Source organism: Narcine bancroftii, chromosome 8, assembly GCF_036971445.1.
Source record: "Narcine bancroftii isolate sNarBan1 chromosome 8, sNarBan1.hap1, whole genome shotgun sequence".
Lineage (NCBI taxonomy): Eukaryota > Metazoa > Chordata > Chondrichthyes > Torpediniformes > Narcinidae > Narcine > Narcine bancroftii.
This window is the reverse complement of record NC_091476.1, coordinates 102,334,767-102,343,968: the sequence shown is the minus strand read 5'-3', so window position 1 is coordinate 102,343,968 and position 9,202 is coordinate 102,334,767.

The window sequence follows — 9,202 nt, the reverse complement described above, 5'->3', positions numbered from 1 at the left end:
ATCAATAAAGACTGGACAGGATGAATTTGTTTTAGGAATGGAGAGGCTGAAGAGGGGGCCTGACTGAGGGATATAACATTAGAGGAGGTAGGAACAGGGTGGATGGTGATAAAGATTTCCCTTATCACAGATGCCTGCAATCAGAGGACACTGGTTTAAAATAATAAATGGGAGACTCACAGAGACTTAATAAAGAGTTTGTTTCAGGAGTAGTTGAAATGTAGAATGCTTTGCTGGAGGACACTGAATCTAATATTAAAAAAAATATTTGGTTGCTCATTTAACAGTATAGCAGGCTATATGCCGAGAGCTGTAAAATGAAATTAATGTTGATAATACTGGTTAGCTGGCATGGACATGGTACCCTTAAGGTCCTGTTTCCATAACCAGCAAATCTTTGGCTCCAATGTGTAACCTTTTCGTAAGACCATTAGAAATAGTGGCCCATGAATAAGATCATGGCCGCTCTGATGATAGGCTCATCTCCATCTGTCATTTCCCCATATCTCTTAATTCCCCTACTACACAAATATCTATCTAATCTTGTCTTAAATATACAGTGCCCTCCAAAATGTTTGGGACAAAGTCCCTTTTTTCCTTTATTTGTCCAAGTGATCCACAGTTTTAAATTTGTAATCAACCAATTCACATGTAATTAAAGTGCACATTTCAGATTTTAGTCAAGGTTATTTGTATACATTTTGCTTTGATCATGTAGAATTAGAGCACTTTTATACACAGTCCCCTCATTTCAGGGCACCATAATGTTTGGGATATTTAGCTTCACAGGCGTTTGTGATTACTCAGCTATGTTTGGTGCAGGTATAATAGAGCTAGGCTTGTTTCCTAGCTTTGATCATCTTTGGAGTCAATAGCTGCCATTTTTCAAAATGAAGACCAGAATTGTGCCAATGAAGCCATTATGAGGTGAAAAAACAAGAATAAAACAGTATAGACATCGCTCAAACCTTAGGATTACCAAAATCAACAGTTTGGGACATCATTAAGATGGAAGAGTGTGCTGGTGAGCTCAGTAATTGCCAAAGGACTGGTAGGCCAAGGAAGGCCTCCACTGCTGATGACAGAAGAATTCTCATCATAATGAAGAAAAATTCACAAACGCCTGTCTGACAGATCAGAAACATTCTTCAGAAGGCAGATGTGGGTTTGTCAATGACTGCTATCTGCTGAAGACTTTATGAATAAAAATACAGAGGCTACACTGCAATATGCAAACAATGGCAAAGGTGGTATGCTTTGGATCTTGGCAGTTCCTTTATGCCTCCACACTTTGCTCTTTCCAATGCTCTGATACAGGTTAATCTTTGTCTCATCTGGCCATGAGATTGTAAATTTTTTTTTGTAAATTTAGACATGCAGCACAGTAACAGGCCATTTCGGTCATGTGTCCATGCTGCTGCCCAATTACACCCAATTAATCTACAAACCTTGGTATCTGTTTTTGAACAGTGAGAGGAAACTGGAGCCCCCCAGGGTAAACCCATGCAGACATGTGAGAACGTACAAATTCCTTACAGACAGAATTCTAGAATTCTGCAGGCTCTTTTAACTACTTCTTGGCAAACTATAATCTGGCCATCCTTTCTGTGGCTAACTAATGATTTGCATCTTGCAGTGTAGCCTCTGTATTTCTGTTCATGAAGTCTTCTGCGGACAGTAGTCATTGACACATCCACACTTGCCTCCTGAAGACTGTTTCTGATCTGTTAAACAGGCATTTGGGGATTTTTCTTCATTATGATGAGAATTCTTCTGTCACCTGCAGTGGAGGCCTTCCTTGGAATACCAGGCCCTATGCGATTACTGAGCTCACCAATATGCTCTCTCTTCTTAATGATGCTCCAAACTGTTGATTTTGGTAATACTAAGATTTGGGTGATGTTTCTTAGTGTTTTATTTCTTGTTTTTCATCCTCATAATGGCTTCTTTGACTTTCATTGCACAATTCTGGTCCTAATGTTGAAAAATGGCAGCTACAGATTCCAAGGTGATCAAAAGCTTAGAAGCAAACCTAACTCTCTTATCCCTGCACCAAACATACCTGAATACTCACAAACACCTGTGAAGCCAAATGCCACAAACATTAGGTTGCCCTGAAATTAGGAACTATGTATAAAAAGTGCTGTAATTTCAACATGATCAAACCAAAATGTATATAAATAACTTTGAATAAAATCTGGAATGTGCACTTTAATTATGTGTGAATTGTGGACCACATGGGCAAATAAAGGAAAAAAACTCTAGAGGGCACTATATTTTTTGCTTCCATGGGCAGAAAATTCCATAGATTCACCATCCTCTAGGAAAACCACTTCCTCTTCATCTCTTCTTTAAATTTTTAAAAATACATCACAATATAACTAATCTCTAACAATATTTCCACAAACTTTTTATGTATATAAGTAATTTTTTTCTAAAGGAATATATTTGTTCATTTCTGTGAGCCACTGCTGTATTTCTATTTTCCAAGTTATCATAATGCATTTTTTAGCTGCTGCTAATGCAATCTTGATGAATCGTTTTTGGAATCTGTTTAAATTTAATTTTAACTCTTTCTCTTTTATATTGCTTAACAGAAAAATTTTTGGATCTTTTGGTATCTTGTTTTTTGTAATTTGATCTAATATTGAATTTAAATCCTCCCAAAATGGTTTAACTTTTGTACATGCCCAAAATGAATGTACCATTGTACCAATTTCTTGTTTACAGCAAAGCATTTATCAGATAATGTCAGGTTCCATTCTTTTAATTTTTGAAGTGTAACATATAGTCTGTGAAGCCAATTATATTTTATCATTCGATACTGGGCATTTATTGTATTTGTCATGATGCCCGCACATAATTCCTTTCAAGTTTCATTATTTATTTGTATGTTTAAATGATTTTCCCAACAACATTTGGGTCCATATATTGCCTCATCTTTTCCTTTGTCTTATAATTTTATATATATATTTGTAATAATTTTTTAAAAATGATCATAGTTTCTGTGATTATATATTCAAAGCTACTGCCCTCCAGCAATCTTAGATCACTTTCCAGCTTTTCTTTTAGGTATGTTTTAAATTGATAGTATGAAAATATTGAAGCATGCAATATTCCTTATTTATCTTTTAGCTGTTCAAATGTCAGTAGGTTATTGCCCAGAAAACACTTTTTTTATTCTTGTAATTCTTTTTCTTGACTATTCCTTAAAATATATGTTATTCATTATAAAAAGTATTAATTGTTTTTGTTTTAGCAACATATTTGGCATTTGATAGTTTATTAACTTTTGCTCTAAATGTGTCCTACTCCATATTTTTAATATATGGTGTAGTATTGGTAGACTGTTACGTTGCACTAACTTCTCATTCCACTTGTAAGGTACATGTTCTGAAACACTTTCCCCTAGTTTATATAGTTCCATCCTAAGCCAGGCTGGCTTTTCTCCTACCTTATAAAAATCTGACAAGAATCTTAATTGGGCAGCCCTATGGTCATTTTGGCAACTGCAAACTGCCTTGTTTATATATCCTTATCAGATTTTCCAAGACTATTCTTGGTTTCTTACCTTTCCATAGAAATTTTCTTTTCAATTTTTGAAAAAAATTCCCATTATGAGAATAGGTAGTGTTTGAAATAAATATTGCAACCGTGAAAATATATTCATTTTGATACAGTTTACTCTCCCTATTAGAGTCTTTCCAATTCTCTAAGTCCTCTTATATTTTTTTCATTAATGGCTGATTGTTTAATTTAAACAAATTACTTAATTTACTATTTATTCTGATGCCTAAATTACTTACTACCTGTACCTGCCATTTAAAAAGGGATTCTTGTTTACATTTTAATCCTCTTTTACTCTTTAATCCTTATTCCCTTTATCATTCTATCTGTTCTTATAATTTCTGCCAATGGTTCTATTGCCAAGGCAAAAAGGGAAGGTGATAATGGCTTGTTGACCTACTCAATTTGAAATAATCTGAAATAAAATCATTAGTTAGCACTCTTGCTATTATTATATAGGGATTTGGTCCAAATAATACATTTTTCTGGTATTTTAAATTTCTGTAGTACTTTAAAGAGAAAGCTCCATTCCAGTCTATCAAAGGCCTTCTCTGCATCTAGAGCCATTGCTTCTGTTGGTTCTTTACTTTCTTGTGCTATATGTATCAGATTGATAAATTTATATACATTATCTCCTGCCCTTCTATTCTTAATAAATCCTGATTGATCTGATTATACCAACTGTGGTAAATAATTCGCTAATCTATTTGCTAGTATTTTTGCAATTAATTTATAATCAGTATTTAATAAGGAAATTGGCCTGTAGGAAGATGGTTACAATGGGTCTTCACCTGTTTTCAGAATTACTGTGATTATTGCCATCTTACAAGATTCAAGTAAATTCTGAATTTCTTCCACCTGTTTTATAATATCTAAAAAGGGTGGATTAATAAGTTTTAAAAAGTTTTGTAAAATTTCATAGGGAATCCATCCTCACCTGGTGCTTTATTATTTGGTAGATTCATTAATGTGCCGTATACTTCCGTGACCATCAGGGGATTTGTTAATTTACCTTGTTCTTCCATATCTAACTGGGATAATATTTATCAAAAATGTATGTTTCTTTATTCTTTTCTAGGACCTCTGATTGGTGTAATTACTTATAAAATCTCCCAAAATTTTCATTAATCTCTTGTGGTTTATATGAAATTTGATTGTTTCCTTTTCTTGTTGCTATAATAGTTCTTGTTACTTGCTCTGTCTTCAAATGCCAAGCCAAGATTTTGTGAGTTTCCTCACTTAATTCATAATATCTTTGTTTTGTTTTCATTATTTTTTTTCACTTGGTACTTCAATTTTTTTCTACATCAATTGTCTTTTTTTTCTCTTTATCTTCTTTCATTAAATATTTCTCTAAACTTAATATATCTTTTTCTAATTTTTCTATTTCTTGGTAATGTTCTCTTCTGATTTTAATTATATAACTTATTATTTGCCCTCTAATGAAGGCTTTCATTGCATCCCATAATATAAATTTATCTGTACAGAATTTGTTTTTGTATCAGAATATATTTTAGTTTGTTGCTCTATAAATTGTCTATAATCTTTTCTTTTTAGCAAGATGGGGTTAAGTCTCCATCTATATCCTTATTTGGAGCAATTGTTAGCCATAAGGGTGAGTGATCTGATAACAATTTTGCTTTATATTCAACATCTTGAACTCTTCCTTGTATTTGGACAGAAATTAAAAACATATCAATCCTGGCATAAGTCTTATGTCTGTTAGAATAATATGAGTAATTTTTATCTTTTGGGTGTTGTTTTCGCCTTATGTCTATTATCTTCATATCTTGCATGGAACTTAATGTAAATTTAGCAGCTTTCCTCTTTTTTTGTATTTTTCCCGGTTTTATCTAATAACAGGTCCAAGCCAAAATTAAAATCTCTGCCCAGTAAGATATGTCCTTGTGTGTCTGCTAATTGTAAAAAAAAAATTCTGCATACATTTCTGATCATCCTCATTAGGTACATATACATTGAATAAATTCCAGGATTCCGAGTAGATCTGGCATACTATCATAACATGTTCCAAGCCAGGTCTGTAACTAATTTTTTCTATTTTAATAGGAAATTTTTTGGTTAATTAAGATAGCCACCCCATAGCCTTTGAGTTGTAAGATGATGCTACCACATGACCCACCAAATCTCTCTTCAATTTAAGATGTTCTTCTGTTAAATGAGTTTCCTGTACAAATACAATATCTATTTTTTCCTTTTTTAGTGATGTCAATAACCTTTTTCTCTTGATTTGGTTATGTATTCCATTAATATTAATAGTCATAAACTTCAACGTATTCATTCTGTTAGCTCGTGTTTTTTACATACCACATTCTCAGACCCTCCAACTCCTTTTCTCCCACCACAATTCAAAATTTAACATATCTTTCTATACATGTTGACACAAACACCCTGAAAAAGTTAAAAACCAAAAAAAGACTAAGAAACTGTCCACGTCTGCTGCAGGCTCGTTGGTGACTGACAAGTCCGATGTGGGACAGGCAGGCACGGTTGCAAGGGAAAATTGGTTGGTTGGGGTTGGGTGTTGGGTTTTTCCTCCTTTGTTTTTTTGTCAGTGAGGTGGGCTCTGCTGTCTTCTTCAAAGGAGGTTGCTGCCCGTCGAACTGTGAGGCACCAAGATGCACGGTTGGAGGTGATATCAGCCCATTGGCAGTGGTCAATGTGGCAGGCATGAAAAGATTTCTTTAAGCAGTCCTTGTACCTCTTCTTTGGTGCACCTCTGTCTCGGTGGCCAGTGGAGAGCTCGCCATAGAACACGATCCTGGGAAGGTGAGATACAACCAGTTAACCTCCAAACATATTTACATATCTTCTTCTTTGGCTTGGCTTCGCGGACCAAGATTTATGGAGGGGTAATGTCCACATCAGCTGCAGGCTCATTTGTGGCTGACAAGTCCGACGCGGGACAGACAGACACGGTTGCAGCGGTTGGAAGGAAAAAAAATATATATATATATTGTCTTTAACTGTCTATTAGTTCTGTCGATCACGCTCTTCCTTGTTGAATATTTGTCAGTTGTTCAACGAAGTCTCGAGTTTTTCTTGGGTCATAAAACAGTCTGTTTTGTTAATCTGGGTAAATATTTTTAACATTGCTGTGTGTCGCAAGACAAGATTATAACCTTTTCTTCATAAGGTGTCTTTTATTGGGTTAAATTCCTTGCATTTCTTTAAAAGTTCAAAACTTATATCTGAGTAGAAAATTATTTTATTCCCATAATGTTCCAATGGACCTTTAATTTCTTTTGCTCTTCTGGCCGCCAGCCATAATATTTTTTCCCTTGTTGGATACCTTAATAACTTGACCAGGATGGAATGTGGTCTTTGCTGTGCCGGTGGCTTCCGTGCCAAAGCTCTGTGAGCTCTTTCAATTTCTATTTCTTCCTGGAGTTCTTCCATCTTCCGAATTTGTGGAATCCATTGTTTTAGAAATCCTTTTGTGTCCATACCTTCCACATCTTCTTTCGGGCCCACAATTTTAATGTTATTACACCTACTAAAATTTTCAAGAATGTCAATAAATCTTGTGTCTTTGTGACCTATTTACTCCTTTCTTCTGTTTTTTTCTTTTAAGACAGTCATTTCCATTTCCACACCTTTCACTCTCTCTTCTACTTCTTCATATTGCTTTTTCTTATCCCTTATTACATTTTCCATACATTGAATTTTAATATCTGCTTCTAGCACATTCTCTGTTAACTCTGATTTCCAGTATTAATGTTTCCATCACCACTCTCATCTGATTGTCAAAGTACTTTATGTCTTTTACCTTTAATTTTCTTCTGTATCTTCCTTGTCACTTCCAAGTCTTCTATCTCATGCTCCGTATCTTTATTTGATGTAGAGTCCATTTCCAAGACCATTTATCCTGCTTTACTTGTCGTTGGGCTTACAGGAGCTTGACTGCTCTCTTCAGTATCTTGACTGGCATGTGTTCTGCGCAAGCGCGACTCCTCACACATGTGCATTAGCGTTCCACTTTCTTCAGTCAGCCATCGCTGGAGCCTGCCCTATGCCCTCTCGCCCCGACGGCTCATCTCCCAGCTTCGCAGCATGGGCTACATTACCCAGAAGAGCTCCCTCTTCCAGCATGTAAGGCTTTTTTAAAATTTTCTGGCGATTTTCTTCAGTTCTTCTTTGCTGTTCATTGTGACTCTTTCCTTCTTCTAAAGCCATTTTCTTTCTTTCAATGTTTATGTACTGTTTCCTGTATTTTTGTTCCACTTTTTTTCTCTGGGGAGCGCTGGTTTCACCCGACCAGTAACTACTCCATCACGTGACCAACCCCCTCCCCCCCACCCACTTCCTCCTCATCTCCATCCTAAATATACTGCTCTTCATCCTGAGACTAGACCCCCTCATCTCACCTGCCAGTGGAAAAAAAATTACCTTCCTCTATCTTATCTATTCCTTTCATAATTCTTCTGAATTCCAGACAATTCAGTCTCTCCTCATAGTCCAACTCCGTCATCTCTGGATTCAATCTAGTGAACCTCCTCTGCACTGGCTCCAAGGCCAGTATATACTCCCTCAAGTAAGGAGACCAGTACTGCCCGCAGTACTCTGGATATAGGCTCACCAGTACTTTGTACAGTTGCAGCATAACCTTCCTGCTCCTTAATCCCTCAAGCAATGAAGGCCAACATTCCATTTGCTTTCCTGATAGCCTGTTGCAGCTGCAAACCAAGCTTTTGCAATTCTTGCACCTGCACTCCCAAGTCCATCTGCACAGAAGAATGCTGTAACTGCTTGCCATTTTAGTCATAATCTGATTTTACATTTTTCCTTCCAAAGTGATTAACCTTACATTTACCAACATTGTACTCCATTTACCAGACCCTTGCCCACTCATTTAACCAAAAGAAAATCTCCCTGCAGACTCTCTGTATCCTCTGCACAATTTGATTTTCCACTCAATTGATTCAAAAACACAACTGTTCCTTTCCAAGGCTTCTTTGGTAGAAAATCTGCAACTTCAACCACCTGGAACCTCAAGGGTAGCAGATACATAAGAGTGCCACCACTTACAAGTATTTTCTTCAAGTGAATTCCATTGTTATTCCTTCAGCACTGTTAGACCTATGCATAGCACAGAAAAAGTTCTTAGGCCCTTGGGGTTGATTCCAGTTTTGTGGGATGTGAATGGATAGATATGGCCAATGTAGGAAATGCACATTAGTCCACGGATGGGGGAGAAGGTACTACTATAGCTGACAGGGCAGATGCATGGTATGGATGAGATTGTGCACCCCTTCAGCTGTTTTTGTAGGACTTCTGTGAGCTCCAGATGCATGGACTTGAGGTTGTCAATAGTATCCATATGTTCTTCCTCTGCTTCAAATGGTCATAGGCCAGAGATTCCCAAGACCCAATGATAATGTTATCTGGAGGCTTTGTTATGTTCAAGTTGACACAGTCTTTCTTAATACACAAATATCAACTGTGCCATCTTCAACAACAAATAATTTAATGAGATCAAGTAGCCCTGCTATGCCTCTTACAAACTTGTGGCAGCTGATCATTATAAACATATACAATACTTTAATGTATATAGTACCATAAGAGGGTTGGTGCGAGAACACAGCCTTGCTTCACGCCATTGTTAATGGAGAAGGGT